The following is a 19,187-nucleotide window of genomic DNA, read 5'->3' as shown; positions in this document are numbered from 1 at the left end:
GGCTTGTAGTAAAGTGCTTAGGGTAGAAAAGGTAAAAATGAAAGCTTAAGAGGAAAATCGAAAATCAGCTTCTCGACCCCGGGTTTTCTACCCTCGAAGGTCATTTTTCGCATTTGAAGAAAAATCATTCCTGCAAGCATGGTAAGTATGTGAATTGATTGCAGATTATTTTTGGCAAGTAAATAGAAGCAAATTAGTGAATTGATAAGGCTTTTGCAAGCAGAGTTGAGTTAAGCAAATTTTGCCCTAGGAAGTTCTCCATTCTTGTTTTCTGAAAGATGGATGAAATAGAAAGTAAACCAATAATTAATGAGAGTTACCATTGAGCCAACGAAAATAGTGAAAAGACAAAGATAAATCCGTTAGAACCTTTACATCCACCAACCCAATGGATTTACCCTTAATTTTTCTCGTGTGGCATGATTTATGAAATTCAACAGGCAAATCTAGGGTTATTTTATAAAGAGGGAAGTAACAGATTTTCAAACTACCATTTTACTATTATACTGTTGTACCGAATAGTGCTTTCAAGTAATTTTCAGAGTTACAGAGTTTGCTTCTTGTATCATCCACAATTGTTTAAATTTTTGCTATCATACATCAAATAAAATGGCAACAAGATTCGTGGGTTTTGATGGATTGGGTGGAATTAAGTTAGCATGGTCAACTATTATAGATACTTCACTCCGTTTTTATGATATGCAAGATTTTCAAAGGAGATTAAGAGCAGAGCCAATTCATCCCATAACGGAAAGAATTTGGGGAAGGGGATTAGTAGAAGCAGCTGGGTTTCCTGTAGCAGTACAAGCCCCAGAGTTAATTTTGGAATCCATCAATCATTACAACCCGAATACAAAGCAGATTCTATTGCCTGACCAAACAGTGTTGATTTCAATTGATCGTCAAGCAGTAGTGAATTGCTTGCGAATTCCAAAATGGGAGGAGTTCTCTGATTTAACAATGAGTGGAGCCATGTCTGAGTTCTCTTTGAAGAAGATGGTTTGGAGGAGGAAGATCATGCAGTCTTGGTTTCAAAAGCTAAGGGGAGCTAAGAGTAAAGTCCCTAAAACTCTTTTCGGCACAGACCTCAAACCAGAAATTGTTGACATTTTGGTTCTATTGCATCGACTCAAAGGTGAGGTAGAAGCTTTTAATTTTGTAGAGCAATACTTCTTTTTGGTGCAAGTTATTTGCTCAAACACACAGTATATTGACTGGGCGTATGAGGTCAGTGAGCATCTTTCTAGGGCTCTCAGTGCAGCCAAGTTTTATAATTCATTTTATATGTCCTCTTTCTTGATATACATGTTGGCTTCCCTTCAATTGTGGCTGGGACTCCCTAGAATTGAGAATTTTCCTGATAATGTAAAAAGTTATGAGTTTTATCCATGCTTGCAATTACAGAATAGTTATGTAGAATACATCCGGGTAAATGATGCATTCACCATGAGGATTTGCAGGGAGCTCCAAGGGTGTCCTGAGTGAAGATTCAGTCTAGAAGCGATGGCGACCATCAGTCAATTTGGCAGTTATTTCATTTAGTTCTCATCATTTTCTTATTTACGTCTTGCAGCATTTGATGAATTTCCACTGAAGGTGCCCAGGTATCTAGATGATATGATCGTGCTCGTGGAGATAGTGAGGCAAGCAATCCAAGTGAACGTGTTGAGCGCTAGCTTGAGTAAGAAAGGGTATGAATTCCCTATAAAAGTTGGAGCATACAGTTGTGAAACCAGATTAGATGCAAAGAATATACTCAAAGCATTTGAGAGTAAATATAAATTGGAAGAGTATGAAGCAGTAAGGCCCCTGTTTGATCCTAATGGATATGCCAAAGATGTGCTCCAAATTGGAAGCGTAATCAAACATGTGACAACCATGGAGGATTATTGGGTAGATTGTAAAAATGAACTAGTCGAGATCATGCCTTTGCCAGATTTACAATTGATCAGGTAAAGACATGGTATAAATTTAAATGTGGAGGGATTGGAAGATGATGGTCAAAATATGTACAATAATACATATTTGACTAAGTTGAGGAATACTCCCATTAGTTTCGAACCATATGTTGACATAGAAGAAGACTTCGATGTCATGATGGCAAGAATTATCAAAAGGACTGGGAAGTGGGTTGAGTGGACAACTAAGAAAAGCCAAAGCAAGAGTAAAACTACTCAATCTTCTCTAGCTGCAGCTACTCCTGCTTCATCTCAAATTGCCACACCTACTGCTACTACTCCACCTGCTCAAGGCCTAGCTCAATCTGTCGACGGAGGTGATCAACCCCCGGAGAAGAATGTTCCAATAGCCCCAACCTGTCAAGGTGGATCACTACCAGTCATTGGAGCTCAAGCTGAAGCTGAAAAAGAAATAGAAGAACAGAAAGATGGATCTCTTGCTCTAGTCTCACCTCCACATGTCACTCTACCTCCATCTCCTCAAACTTCTCCAACTCCATCTCCTCATGTCGCCCTTGTCTTATCCCCTCATCATAGCCCTACACCATCTCTAAGTGCTCCTTTTCTAAATCCCATTGGTTCTCCTATTCAAATAGTAGAGATCAAAAATGATAAAAGTAGTAGTAGCGAATCCACTGAGTCTGAAGAAAACTCAAGAAGAGGAGAAAGCTCTAGGTTCATCTAGGCTTCTTTCTTGAGATCCAAAGACCCCCTTTTCTACAACTACAATGACAACGACTCCAGTGAAGAAGAAAATGTTCAACATTGAATCACTTGGAACAACCTCCAAAGTGATTAGTACAGAGTCTTGGCTCAACGATACTTTGGAGAAGAAGAGGAAAAGAAAAGATGAAAGTTTTCTTTCAAAGGATGTTGTATCTCAAGCGGTTCGCCTAGGATCTACCATAGTAAAAGCTAAAAAGTAGAAGACCTTGTCAATATTGGGACAAGATCCAGAAACAGGGCACTTAACTATGGAGGTAGCAAAACTAAACAAGGCAGGGAGAATCGAAGATATGACGCCAGAGGACTTCACTCTGCATTCAATTGATCTTGGAGAGGCTAGACATGATACAAAAGTAGGTGTATGGAAGTCGAGTAATGAGGTGATAGGAGAGCAACTAGAGAACCTCAAGTCATCAAAGATCAGAATGAAAGCTGAAATAGAAGAGTTAAGAAGGTTCATCAGGCAATTAGTTGTTCCATTGGCAACTATTACTGTTGTGCCTGCCACTGAAAATCTTTCAACAAAAGAGGTACAAGCCTTCATATCACAACTCCAGAAAGATAGGCATTTTGGTCATATTGGAAAGGAATGGATCGAGAAACTCGATGTAGATGGAGTTTCCCTAATTAATCAAATTGGGAATATTATCCTCTGGATAGAAACTGAAAAGTATAATATTACATCTAACAGTAATACCTTGGCTGGAGAAAGAGCGAGATGCATAGAATGTATTTCTCTCCTAATGATGGTTATTTAGATGAAAGCAAAAGATGCAATTGAAGCAAAGATTCTTAAGAAGGGAAATGAACCTCTGAATGAATGGCTCCAAAGTATGCAGTTCAAGATGGAAATGATTCAAGAGGCTGAGAAAGGACTCAGAGAAATAGGGGACAAAGTGAAGAAGACCCAAGACAGAGCATTTGAGCTTATGCGAGGATTGCACACTGAGTCACAAACCAGTGGACAAGGGAAATCCTTTATTAATATAGAAGTGATGAAGAATAATTTTTCTACATATTTAAGTAACCTATCTGAGATAGCTTCGAGCAGTCAAAACAGGGTAACAGAACTGCAAACACTTGGTGGATGCATGCATGTGGCTACTGAAGAAGTGGCAAGTCAGCTGAGTGAAATAGAAGAATTAGCTCTAGAGCATTCAAGGTGGCTTTTGAGATTCACCAACGTGCAAGTACCCAATCATGAAGTGATGATTCCCATCATGGTGGCTGCTAAAACATATAGGACGAAAACTGAAAAGGGGAAGAAGTCCAAGTGATTCAAATTACCCCCTTTTTATTTTTTGTTGTAATTTTTGAAATCTTTGCTAATATTTTGATATGATAAATTGGCATCTTTCCATTTGTCATAAGGAGAAGATGAACCGATTAATATTCCCATTGTAATGGTCATCTCTCAAATCCTATATGTATGAAATTCAATGATTAATTAAAGGTCGGCAAAATTTTTGGTGTGAAGCACTATTTGTTGCAGAGACAATTGAATGGCACTTCATTTCAATCATTTTCTGTTCCAGTAGGTATTGTGATTAGTTAGTATTTCCTTTCTTTGTTACAGAAAACTAAGGAAGAACAAAGTTTCATTTCCCTTGTTTTTCGGAATACGAATGAATGTAATAAGTATTGTTATAATTCATTTGATGAAAGGATTCTATTAATTCTTCCTAATCTATCGGTCGTAGTGTAGATTTAAATTTTAATTTTTTCTAGTCTTATGCGAATAGATTTATGGATTCATAAGAGGTGTGGATATGTGAATCTGTTTCAATATTTAGAAGTATTTCTTGCCTAAATTAAGTTCTAGTTAGGCTTAATTCAGTTTACCTTTTCTGCTCTCGGGTTAAGAGCATACCCCACATTAGTCTTAGGAATAAAACATAATTCCTTGAACATCATTCACATAAGGAGTTGTACCTCAATTCAGAGGGAAACTAGATATTCTTAGAAATGGTTTCCCAACTGTTGTGTAAAGTTGTTCTTCATTATAAGTTTGGGTACATTAAAAGAGGAAAAGGAGAAGAACAAAATCTGTTTACCAACATTTTGGTAGCACTTTAAAATTGAATATATTTTTTTTGTCACAAGTTGTAAAGTTTCTTTTTCATTCCATGAAAGGTTTGTCTGTATATAGTTATCCTTTTTTTTTGTCACAAGTTACAGTAAAGTTTCTTTTACATTCCATGAAAGGTTTGTCTCTATGTAGTTATCTTTTAGTTAGATAGCCTTGAAAAAAGCTACCTTGTTATGGGCCATTTAAATCTATTAATTCAAAAAAATCATTATGAAGTCATGATGGTGACATTTAAGTTATTGAGAAATAGATTATGGATAAAAGCTAGATATTTGTTTAGCAACAATTATTGATGCAAGTGAATAATTTAAACACTCTCTTTAAATCATTAAGATAAGATGTGTTAGAAAATAAAAGATATGATAGGCAAGGTGATAATAACTTGTTTAATCTTATAATTATATTATATTAATAAATAAAATATTGTTGGTTTTAATATATATAGAATATAATTTCGTTTTGCTAAGTATTTTATTGCGCATTAGAGAGAATTTGGAGCATATGCATTTATCACATCAAAAAAATGCAAGAAATTTAAGTTTCTTCAACTAATTATAATTAAGTGATGTCATTAAGAAACTTTTTTTTTTTTTTTTTTAAAGAGGGGTAAACGCTTTGACTTGGAGCTATGAACCAATGAGGCCACAAACGGGGGACCTCATCCCCATGAGATTTGATCCTTGATGGCAAGGATAACAACACAACAACTTAACCATCACAACATGCCACTATTGGCTATGTCATTAAGAAACTAATTATAATTAAGTGTTGTCATTAATTACCTATCAATTAAATATAAATGAATTTGGATAGAACAATAATAATGATATAAATAAATTTAGATATATATTTAGTTAAATTTTAAAGGTAGAAAAATGATGGAAATTTTAGTACTCAATTCATCACAATGTTAGAAATTAAAGATTTTGATCATACATATGTTCCATAACAATCAATTATGTTTTTCTTTGTCAACTCAAGTTATTTAGAATTAAATTATGGATCAATATGAGATTTGTATTCAATAATTATTAACCACTTTAAATGTGAACTAATAATTTGAACATTCATTATGAATCATCTAGATATATAACAAAGTGCATTATGTGATAATAAACTACTTGTTGATAACTTATTTTTGCAATTACATTGCTTTAATGTTTTAAAAGAGATGATTTAGGTATAAAAAGATATGTTTTCTGTAAATATGTTCTAAAATATTTGTTGAAGTACATTAGGAAGAGTTTCAAGTGTATTTATAAAATTGATCATAAAAATTCAATAGAATTTAGTTTCTTGAATTAATTATAAAAAACCTAATGTCTTAAATTACATATAAATCTTTTGGATAAAAGAGTTTAGATGAGAAATAATAAACATTAATACAAAGAAATTTATATGAATTTGAATGTATCAATTAGTTATATTTTAAAGGAAGAAGAATGATGGAGAAGATTCTAATAATCAATTGAGTAGAATGTTAAATTTTTATGCTTTGAATAAATCTATGTGCTAAAAAAAGTCAATTAACCATGTTTTTCTTTGGTTTTGATTGTTTTTATTTGTGGACCTTATTTTCTTGCTATATAAGGGAACAAGAATACAAAGTTTTCAAGAACAAAAATGAAGGTCTTAATTTTTTATTTATTTTTAATTTACTAAGAATTTATCATATTACTATTTAGGGCCCATTTGGTTGTTGGAATACAATTGGAATAGAAATTGAAAATGAGCATTTATTTTGTATTCTTGTTTGAAATGCCAAATCAAAATTGGGAATTGGAATGTGTATTCCCATTTTGGCCCCGAAATGAGCATGGGTCCATTCCAAAAAAAACCTTTTATTGGAATATCTATTCGTATTCTCATTTTTTTTAAAACTATTTAATCAATATTTTAAGTTTTCTTAAGACTGTGAAATGTAATAGGAAGAAAATTCAAAGAGATTTTCTTCTCTTTTGATTGTTTCATGTGTGTCTTTGTTGAATCTTCGGTGGAAACATTAATTCCTTCGCACTTTATTTTTCCAACAGTACACCCCCAATGTTTAATCCACTTACAATTTCAAACAAAACTACTCCAAAGCTATTTTAGTGCATTATATTAGAATTCTAGATCATGTAGATTTTGCTCAGACAAAATGCTTATGCAAGTCTCCCCTTCATCCCCACTAAATCTCACTAGTTTGAATTCACTAATTTGGCACCCATGACTTTCATCCACATAAATAACTCCTAAACATAAGTTACGGTAGATGATATAAGGATTACAGATGTGATGAAGTCATGCCAATCCTCCTAAAATTCACACACAAATCTTAGGTTTAGTGGGTTGGCCAACTCAGCTTAGTCTCTATGGAGCTAGTGGAAGAAACTGAGTAGAGTCCCTTTAGACATGTATTTGTCGACGAGCAACCTCTCTTGATCGTCGATAATGCAATAACCTAAAACTAGGACTAGATTGTGGTGCTTGAGATGGTCCAATGTCTGCATCTCCCATTTGAACTCCTTTCCACTCTAGTTGCATGTCCTTGACCTCCATACTATCAATTTTAATTCCAAATTCAATTTGGCAAACCAAATAGATAGAGAATTTAATGAATCATAATTCCTATTTCCCATTCCTATGCCAGCAACCAAATTAGCTTGCATTTGTTTGGATTGCAAATTTGAGCAGGAATTATAATTCAAAATTCTCAAAAACTTCTAACCCATTCTTTTGGTTAGCAAAAGTAAAATTAGAATTTGGGGAAATGTGGATTTGGTATCCCCATTTGACCCCAAATCAAGAATTGCATCTCCCCTCGAAATACTTGTTATGGAGAATTGCCATTTTAAATCCCTTTGTTTAATGAGGATTCCAACTAAAGTGAAATTTAATTGGGTTTGACATCTAGATGCCCATTTTTGCACCTTTTAAATTTACACATAATTCTAAAATTTAATTGGGTTGTAACTAAGAGGGTGAGGCTTTACAAGAAATGGCACCCTTCACATCTACTTTGGGTACCCTTTGAACACCATTCTATATAAATTAGTAGGTGTCACTTGAAGAAATTAGAAACATTGTTGTAGAAATTAGTATGAATACAATTTCATAAAATTGGGGGAAACTTTTCCACTATTGTTGCACTTGCTCATATGTTTGGATTAAATAAAATAACTAGTACCATGCATATCTAATTCCTTTTGTCTTCCTTTTAACTTTTTCTTGATTTTTTATTTTGCAATGAACATTGACATTTTCGGCATGTGTGGAGTTAAGTATCACGAAAAAGTCCTTGAACAAATTGGAGATACAAACCACATTTCTCACTATAATTTTTATATTCATTTTTTGAACCATATTTTCATATTTTGAACCAAAGAGGCTTGGAAAACAAATTCTGAATATCAATTATTTTTTGCGTTGAACCAAATAGTCCCAAAATAACTTCCAAAAATTGTAATCTACATTTCAAGTTCCAGAATCCAAATCAAGGATTTCAAATTTCAATTCCTAAATCATATTCGTAAATGATGTTCATGTATTCTTCAAAGTTAGACTCTTGGATGAATTGTGTTAATGACTTCCAAACAATGTTTGAAGATGTAAAGCACCTAGTGGTCCTAATTTAACTCAAGAAAAAAAAATTGATTCCTCCTTAAAACTTTTGATGTAGAGTTTCTCTCACATTTAAACATTACTAGATGATATCATTTTTTTGATTAAATGTTAAAAAATATAAACTCAGATATGATTTTATGCAATGAGATTGTAATTGGTATATTGGTACCATATAGTATTTTTCATCTCTTTTTTTCTATATTTTTTAAAATGCTTGATCCATGGATTTATTATTGGATAACTAAAATTATTGTATTAATTGGTTAGTTTGATTCAAATTGTGAGCCTACATATACAAATATTGAACATTAAGTGGTTAAAGGATCATCTTCGAACATTTAGTTAAGAATCTTTGTAGCAGATGGTATGTGCATTAGGACTAGTAGTTTTTATTTATGTAAAGTTTGGAACATATTTATTAGTCAGAGAGTAGAAGTTGAAACCTTGTATATTATTTATTAAATAACAAAAATATAATGATTTAACAATGGTGTCTGTGCTTGGACAAATAACTAATAACATCGTACAAACTATAATATAATATTTGTATTAGAGGAAGAGCAGTAGTTATCGTTTATGTTGTAATTATTTTTCACTCCTCACTCACTCAAACCCTTAATTACTAACATTAAAGAAACCAAAAAAATGATAACAAAAAAATTATTAATAAACTTAACATGTATCAATAGCCACCCACTTGTTCTCTAAGTACTTTTCTTTTTAAATTTAATTGTTGGAGTTGTGCATCTTTATTGGTACTCATAGGACATAACTACTTAGACATTTGTGCATAAGTAATGCATCTTTGACGTGTTGTTGTGTATGGTCATTATTAACTAGCTATCAAACAATACTTTGAAATAATAAATTTTTGACACTTGCACATTCTAGATCATATAACGTGTGTTGTTACTCTCCATAAATAGAACAATATCTATAAGCAATTAAGTTGGGTATGAAGAGAATCAAAAAAGTCATCTAAGTTTGATGTACTATTTAAAATATGTGAATGTGTAAAGTTAACTATAATGATTACTAATATATTTCCTTAATTTTATTAAATTTATAAACAAATTGTAGTCATTTTTGGAAGAAGTGTTGGGTCACCATTGATGGGGCAACTTTTGAGGTCATGGAAGAACTGATAGCCAATGGCACTAGCCTCTCATTGGAAGGAAAGTCATGGAGAAAGCAACCTAGAGTTAAAGATGAAGCGAACCTCAGAAGTTTCTTCTGCTCTAACGAAGCCCCTAAATGCTTATGTGGTGGGTTTGCTCATGAGAAGCTTCCAAAGCCATGGAATATGGTCTTCTAAGTTATCATGTGCTATGTCGCCCTTGAAGACAGAGTTAAGGTTTGCTGTTACTATCATTTCCCTATCCTGAATCATTTTTTAAACAAAGAATGCATTTCTTTTCCTTTTCTTCTGCTTCATTTTATGGAAGACTGCATTTGAAATATAAGGACAAAATATGTAGAGGACAAAAATTACACAATCTACCACCAAGCCTTGATGTTCTGTTTGTTTAAATTTTATAAAGACCTCCACCCTCAAGTTTTGAACATTAGCTTAACTCCTTTGAAAATTACTACTCAAAGCTTGACTCCACCTTCTAAACCCACATCCAAAGAGGACCCCACGACCTTGACCAGGAAAATTAAGGAATAGAAAATTGAAGTTCTAGACGTTGAAAAATCTAGAACCATGAGGAAGGGCACTAACCGGGTGAGCAAGAGGCTGAGAGAGAAAATTCCCTTGACCAACCCTATCATTCCCAAATTGGACACCTCTGGGAAAAGGTATGAGCCTTGTCCCAAATGTAAGACCATCAAAAGGAATTACAGAGAACAAGAAGAAGAAGAAACAAAAAGTGAGGAGAAAACTAAAAATATCAAAGAAGCCAACCCTTTGCCCTCCAAGGTTTCTGACACTTTTAAAATTGTTTCTCCAAATTCTGAAAAGTCCAAGAATGTTGAGCATGGCACAATTACCCGATTGGTTAAGATGGGCACTGTAGATAGCCAAGCCCAGGAAAAAACCACATGGGGAGAACAAAAGGCTAGGGATGAGAAATGGGAAAACACATTTAGTAGAAGGAAATTATAACCAAGAATGAGAACACAGAGTAGGGGAACCAGGTGGTCGAGAAACTAGAAAAGTCGATTGCAGAGTTTGATAGAGTGGAAAATTTCTTGGTTTGAGTCATGCACTCGGCAACCACTATGTCTACTTAATGCAAACCAATAAAGATTGGGGGATCGATGATAAGGAGGTGCAGATGAACTGTGACCTGTATGGCTTCGTGGTTGACGAATGGCTCTCATTGTTGCTGGGAAATTTGTGGAACCACTGATGGTTCCCCTACTTTTGTGGTTAGATTTTGTTTTGTTTTATGATGTATAGATATATTCTGATCCTTTGGGCCACTTTTGGTTTTTATCTTTGGACTGATAGTAGGGAAAATATTTATCTAATGACCATGATTTTGTATACTATTAAGACTCTTGATATTTATGGTAGTTTTTACTTTACATTTATGGGTATGGGTAATTGTTTGAAATTTCAAAAGGGAGTGGGGTAAGCTTGTGGTAGTTAATAACAACTGAGCTTTGGAAGTTGTTCTCTTTTTTTTTGGGTGGGCACTATCTAAATCGTAAACAAAATTGCTATGGCTATATGCATGTAACATACCTCCCATCCATTGTACCTGTGCCCTGTTCCTATTAGTTATCTCATCCTTCCACTTCTGTAATTCATTATCTCAGCTGTTAGTAATGCTAACAATCGCACATTTCACAAGTTATGACAAATTTTTAATTTTTACTATTTAATAATGCATTTTGATACATTATTAATATTATTAATGGAACTAAGAATGATTTAAAAAATATATTTGTATTTATATGTATTAAATAATAATTTTTTAAAGTGTACTTATAATTTTTATATTATTTTATAGTTATAAAATTAATATAAATTATTAAATAATTATATTATAATATTATGGTTATAAGTTTAATATATTATAATATAATTATTTAAAAGTTGAAAATTTAAATTATTATCTTTATATATAATTTTTAAACATAAATTGATATATTTTAGAATTATTGTGATAGCTGACATGAAACTTGATTTAGTAATAATGTAGAAATGTTAAAAAAATATTAAATGAATGATTTCAAATTAGTGATTACTTTTAGTCTACATTAATTTTCTTGGCATATTTTCACATAAAAAATGGTTATAGTAGTTAATGGTTTATACTTGGTAGAGATAATCTCCATAATTATAGTGGTAATGACTACAATGAATGGTGCCTAAATTGAACCAAGGATTGAGCCTATAATTGCAAAATCAACTACAAAAGAAAATGATTTAGCACACTATTCACAAGAAAGTTAAATTACATAACTAAAATCAACACACGATAGTCACAAGAAAGTTAAATTACATAATTAAAGTTAGATTTTAATAAATAAACAAATACTTCTAGAAACATAAATCTAATCAAATATCAAAGGAAATAAACTAAAGATCAAAACTAATTTCTAAAATAAATACTCTTATACACATCTTAAATACATCTATTTGATAAAAATAAAATTAAATATATTTTATTTACTCAATATTATGTTATTATTAAATATTAATATTTTCTTAGAAGTAATTATACCAAATATTAATATATTGACATATAAATATTATTAAATATTTCTAAACATTCATATAAAATATTTAAAAAATCATTAACATATTTATATTATTACACGTCATTCTTACAATTATAAAAAAAATTATTATATCTAAATAAATCTAAAATATGAAATAATTTTCATGGTATATAACTAACTAAAATTCATTCTACCCAATTGCTAAATTTATGTAAAAAAATTAAAATTATTATATCTTCATAGAGAGTTGTTTGTAATGGTAACCATTGAGTATTAAGTTTTCAAAAATAACAAATTGAAGTCTATTAAATTTAATTTTAAATTACAATTGTCAATTTTATTAAGAATTGATTACAAGTTAATAAATTTAGTTAAAACTATATATAATATAGTAGACAATTAAATCTAATATAGTTTAAATAAATATAAAAAGATTAGTCTTTAATAAATATTATAAAAAGTTTTATTTATTAAACAATATAAAGAAATATATTGCTTTTATTTTTAGATTTATTTTTTATTAAAATATTAAAGATGACACTTGTTTCTTGTCTAGTATAAATTTTTAATATTTTGACAAAGTAGTAAAGATTCAATTGAAAAGTTCAATTAAAAAAAAAAACAATCAACTAAATGTAAAATATTTCTTAATTAAATAATTATCATATCTTTTCAATTAATTAAACTTGTATCTCATTTAACAAATATTTAATATTTTTCTCATAAATTTAGATTTGTTAGTTCAATTATTTTAATTAACTTTTACACAATAAACTTTATTATAATATAACTTTTATATATTACAATATAATTATTTAATAATTAAAATTAACTATATAACTATAAAATAATATACAAATAAAAATACACTAAAGTTATTATTATTTAATACATCTAAATTCGAATATAATTTTTTTAAAAAAACCATTCTTACTTCCATTAATAATATTAATAATATATGGAAATACATTCTTAAATAGTAAAAATAAAAAAAATTGACACAACTTGTGAAAGGCACGATTGCCAACATTTAAATTTAACTGACATCTGAGAAAATAATGAATTACGGAAGTGGAAGGATCATATAAAAGACATGTTACATGCATACAGCCATAGTAATTTAGCTTACAATTTAGACAGTGACTTTTGGATGTGTCAGTCCCATTTTGACAGCTTCTTAATTTCAAAAACATTGTAAAATGAGTCACAGATATTTTTTTTTTTGGTTGATAAAGATGTTGAATCACAGATATTTATTTTTTGGTTGATAAAGTTATTGATGATATCTATGAAATAATTTATTACATGACGCTTGGGAAAAAAACATACGGAATTAAGACAGGTACATTCGCAGCTATTAGACGTGTTCGACTGGGAATCGTCTCATCTAATTGCGGGGACAAACAGATGATACAATGATGCCAGTTGAGTAGTACAGAGCGGGCCCATCAATTCTAGAGAGAGTGTGGCCACCGATGAAGTCAAATGTGAAACACGGATCATACCTACATTCGTCGCTATCCAAACGTGTTCAACCAGGAATCCTTCGAGATAATGGTTGATAAAAAGACATCAGACTGATGCCACTTGCTTTAGTACACGACCAACGATGTCAACTGGAACACACGAATAAGCCGCGCACAAAATCTCCATTTTCATTTTCTATTCTGAGGATTGGAGTTGACAAGCTGATGAATCTGAGAGGCAAAAGCTTGCAGATTTGACGCGGAAGATCCTCCTCCTCCCACAGACTGTTTGGCCAACTCCCGCAGTTCCTCCGCTCGTTTCCTCATCCCCTTCCCTTCTTCACTTCCCATGACAAATCTCACACACATTTCGATCTTTTCTTCATTCGGAACCTCGTCCATGTGCTGGCAAAACTGTACACCAATTCCAAGTTCTTCACTCACAAGCTTTGAGTTAAAATGCTGATCTGAGAACAGCGGCCATGTGACCAGCGGGACGCCCATCATGATGCTTTCTAGTGTGGAATTCCAACCGCAGTGGCTCATGAATGCACCCACAGAGGGATGCGACAAAATAAGAAGCTGAGGAGCCCAGCCCCATATGATCAATCCCTTACTTCTCTCCATAAAACCTTCCGGGAGATAAGCAGCATGAGTATCCTCCGTGTTTAAAGCTTTAGATGCAGTTTCAGGGGATATTTTGATGGACCAAATGAAAGCCTGGTCGCTGGCCTCAAGGCCCCTCGCCAGAGCCTTTGTTTGCTCTTGTGAAAGAAACGCCTGGCTCCCGAAAGAGACATAGATTACCGAGCTGGGTCTTTGAGAGTCCAACCATTGCAGCACCTTCTCCTCGCTAACGTCCGCCATTTTCCCTCTTGTATGAGCAATACGACCCTCCGACGGTAAAACAGGGCCGACAGACCAAAGTGGCTTGCCGCTTATGAGACGCTTCAGATGCTGCAAATAAAGGGGCTCCAGACCGTCGAACGTGTTGACGAGCACTCCCCAACAATTCGTAATCGACTGCATCTTCCCTATAACAAATTGCAGCATCGGATCGGCCAAATCAGGGTCGAAATATCTCGCAGGAATCTCATCTTTCGTAAATGTCAATGGAGACGGCAGAATGTTGTCGACTACAACACAATCGCCCTCTTTGCACAATGTATTGCTCGAAATGGAGCGGCAAACAGAGTGAAAAATCGAGGTCCCGAAGGCCCCCAAAGTGTAAAAAACGACTCTTGGAATTTTATGCCTTTCACAGGACCGGACAGTCCAGTCGATGAACATGTCGCTGATAATACAAACTGGTCGACGACTCCCCTGCTGTTGGAACCAGTCGTCGAAGGCCTGCTCAAGGCTTTCTATTAAAGAAACTATGTGTAACGAGGATACGGAAGGCAAAAGATCCATGCTTTCTCGCTCCTCGGGCAGGCCTTCAATTGCTTTTGCAGGAGAGAGGCCGACAAGGTGAATATCCAGATCAGCTGCTTTGCGGGCTTCGATCACGGGACCTTTGAGACGATGTGCAATAGTCCGTGTGGTGACGAAGGTAACGGTGAGGGAATGGGAAGCCAGCAATTTTACCAAGTCTAGGGAAGGGATGCAGTGGCCCATCGCAGGGTATGGCACCAGAACGACATGGGGCTTTCGCTGGATATCCATCTTTCAAATCTTGATAGAAGTACAGCGAATGAGGCTGGGTATGTGCACTAACTTGATAGTCTATACTAATTACATAATAGAAATATATAATAACAGTTATAAGTGATGATGAATGACGATAACACCTATGTAAAATTGAAATGAAAAAAATATTAATAATAGAAAGGTTTTCAGTTTTTTAAATAAGATGCATTCTAACAAAATATATTCAAAACATTTTAAAAATCTGGCACATGCTCAAAAATTTTAAGTCTATTAAAATAATTCACCTCTTGATTCTTGAATGTGTCTTTTTCATAACTACACCACTAACCAATTATTTGTTTTTATAGACAAGCAGCTCACTTGGAAACCATTAGTGGTAGTCAAAACTATGGACTGACAGACATAATCTTTCCATGGTGGTTTCATAAAGTAGCATATACAACTATACCAAAGATAGATAATCTTCTTAGTAATAAATTTATCACATAGCAAACAAAATTTAATAGTCTCCTTACAATTTTAACATACTCGATCATTATTTCATACAATAGGATATTTATCTCAAACTTGTCTTCTTTATCATAAGAAATAATCTTGGTCCTATTTCATGAGAATATTTACAAAGCATAAGATGCCCTTACTTAAAATGAATGAACATAAATGAAGAGAATCATTATATATTTTCAAATATTCTTCTATAATGGTTTACGTGATTTTAGGAGGTTTCCTAAGAAAATTGCACATTACAATTCTATCAAACATAGATAATCTATTTAACGATAAATTTGTTAGCTCTCAAACAAATCTAACTTGAATTATATTCTTACAATTTTAACTTTTAACAGGTCTAATTTATATATATCCAACTATACCGAACTTGTCTTATTTGTACCTTCTAAATTATTTGATCCCATTTCTTTTAAAAATAATTCTATTTTTTATAGACAATAAGATGCTTTGCTTAAATTAGATGAATAGGACAAAAAAAAATGCATGTTCCAAAACGTACCCAAAAAAAAAACATATATTGATTAAGTGTGCACATGACCACCAAGTCATGTAACAAATAATAACAATCTCCACAATTTTTTTTATTTTTTTTTATAGGTAACAAGTCTAGAGTATTTATTTTTATTTTTATTATTATTATTTGTTGAGATTGATTATTATTGTGTATCAAGTTTGAGTAGACTTGAATCCAAGAAATCCCCAATGAAAAGCTCACAATTTACCGTTGTGTTGTAGGATCTTGCCTAAATATTAAAACTATGTTAATAATGAATTCAATTAAAAAAATAAAGTTTTCACATTCTATGATATTCAAGTTTATTTTTTTGGATTTTGACTATGAATGTTTTAATGCCCAATGTTTTGGATCAAACTCTTTGATCCATCATCAATGAACATGAGCACATGAGAAAGGAGAAATAATGTAATATAATCTACATATGTGAAACTCTAGATATTAAAAAAATTTACATTCAAGAAAGTCTCTCATTTTTAATAGAAAGCTTTCTATGGATGTTGCAAAACTTTATAGTTTGGTACTGTTGATGGAAATTAATGATCCTTGGCTATACAACCAACAAAAAATCAACTCATAAAAGGGGATATTTCAAAAAAAATTGAAGTGTCTCCTCGGTATTAATTTTTTTTTTTTGGCTACATAGACATTTTGTGATATTTCTATCCGGATTTAACTATATAGTTTTTGAGTCAAACTCATTGACCCATGTTTCATGAGTAGTGATTCAAAATGAATCGATAACTCATGAGAATAAATGGAACACTTAGCACTCATTGGATCTAGGTGACGCTCATAGAGGCAAAGCATCCAAACTTCCCAAGATGTCACCCATCCATGTACTATGGTAATTATATAATAATTAGTAATGAATGAGGGCAGGTTTATGCACTAACTTGATACTGTGTAGTAATTATATAATAGAAATATATAACTGATGATGAATGACAATAATACACCTATCTAAAATTGAAATGAAAACAACAATAATAATAATAGAAAGATTTTCATTTTTTAATTAAGAGGCACTTTAACAAAATATTTCTATATTGTAATCTTTAAAACATTTTAAAAATTTGGCACAAGCTCCAAATTTTTGAGTCTATTAAAATAATTAACCTCTTGATTCTTGAGTGTGTCTTTTTCATAACTATACCACTCACCAATTATTTCTTTATATAGACAAGTAGCTCACTTGGAAATCATTGGTGGTATTCCAAACAATGGGCTAACAAACACAATATTTCCTTAATGATTATATGGTGGTTCTGTAAAGTAGTATATACAACTAAACCAAAGATAGATAATCTTTTTAGTAATAAATTTGCTACATCTCAAAAAAAATTGCCAATCTCCTTACAATTTTATCATACTCGATCATTATTTCATACAATATGAGATTTATCTCAAAGTTGTCTTCTTTATCTAAAGAAATAATAACAGTTATAAGTGATGATGAATGACAATAATAACTATGTAAAATTGAAATGAAAAAAGTTTTTTAAATAAGATGCATTCTAACAAAATATATTCAAAACATTCTAAAAATCTGGCACATGCTCAAAATTTTTAAGTCTATTAAAATAATTCACCTCTTGATTCTTGAATGTGTCTTTTTCATAACTACACCACTAACCAATTATTTATTTTTATAGACAAGCAACTCACTTGGAAACCATTAGTGGTATTCAAAACTATGGACTAACAGACATAATCTTTCTATGGTGGTTTCATAAAGTAGCATATACAACTATACCAAAGATAGATAATCTTCTTAGTAATAAATTTATCACATAGCAAAAAAAATTTACTAATCTCCTTACAATTTTAACATACTCGATCATTATTTCATACAATAGGATATTTATCTCAAACTTGTCTTCTTTATCATAAGAAATAATCTTGGTCCTATTTTGTGAAAATATGTACAAAGCTTAAGATGCCCTTACTTAAAATGAATGAACATAAATGAAGAGAATCATTATATGTTTTCAAATATTCTCCTATAATGGTTTAAGTGATTTTAGGAGGTTTCCTAAGAAAATTGGACATTACAATTCTATCAAACATAGATAATCTATTTAACGATAAATTTTTCAGCTCTCAAACAAATCTAACTTGAATTATATTCTTACAATTTTAACTTTTAACAGGTCTAATTTATATATATCCAATTATACCGAACTTGTCTTATTTGTACCTTCTAAATTATCTGATCCCATTTCTTTTAAAAATAATTCTATTTTTTATAGACAATAAGATGCTTTCCTTAAATTAGATGAATAGGACAAAAAAATACGCATGTTCCAAAAGGTACCCATAAAACATAACATATATTGATTAAGTGTGCACATGACCACCAAGTCATGTAACAAATAATAACAATCTCCACAAAATAAATTTTTTTTTTATAGGTAACGAGTTGAAGTTTAGAGTATTTATTTTTATTTTTATTATTATTATTTGTTGAGATTGATTATTATTGTGTATTAAGTTTGAGTAGAATTGAATCAAAGAAATCCCCAACAAAAAGTTCACAATTTACCGTTGTGTTGTAGGATCTTGCCTAAATATAAAAACTATGTTCATAATGAATTCAATTTAAAAAGTAAAGTTTTCACATTCTATGATATTCAAGTTTATTTTTTTGGATTTTGACTATGAATGTTTTAATGCCCAATGTTTTGGATCAAACTCTTTGATCCATCATCAATGAACATGAGCACATGAGAAAGGAGAAATAATGTAATATAATCTACATATGTGAAACTCTAGATATTAAAAAAAATTACATTCAAGAAACTCTCTCATTTTTAATAGAAAGCTTTCTATGAATGTTGCAAAACTTCATATTTTGGTACTGTTGATGGAAATTAATGATCCTTGGCTATACAACCAACAAAAAATCAACTCATAAAAGGGGATCTTTCAAAAAAAATTGAAGTGTCTCCTTGGTATTAATTTATTTATTTTTGGCTACATTTTGTGATATT

General features: G+C 31.8%; 1 pseudogene; it reads right to left on the bottom strand.

Moving 5' to 3' along the window:
• Nucleotides 1–13,290: 13,290 nt before the first annotated feature.
• Nucleotides 13,291–15,345, bottom strand: LOC149579694 (scopoletin glucosyltransferase-like; annotated as a pseudogene).
• Between the last annotated feature and the right edge of the window lie 3,842 nt (nt 15,346–19,187).

Source organism: Cupressus sempervirens, chromosome 1 (genome assembly GCF_028749045.1).
Source record: "Cupressus sempervirens isolate cs-2001-9-10 chromosome 1, ASM2874904v1, whole genome shotgun sequence".
NCBI classification, from domain to species: Eukaryota; Viridiplantae; Streptophyta; class Pinopsida; order Cupressales; family Cupressaceae; genus Cupressus; species Cupressus sempervirens.
Note: the sequence above shows the minus strand (reverse complement) of the source record. Positions and strands in the feature narration are given on the sequence as shown.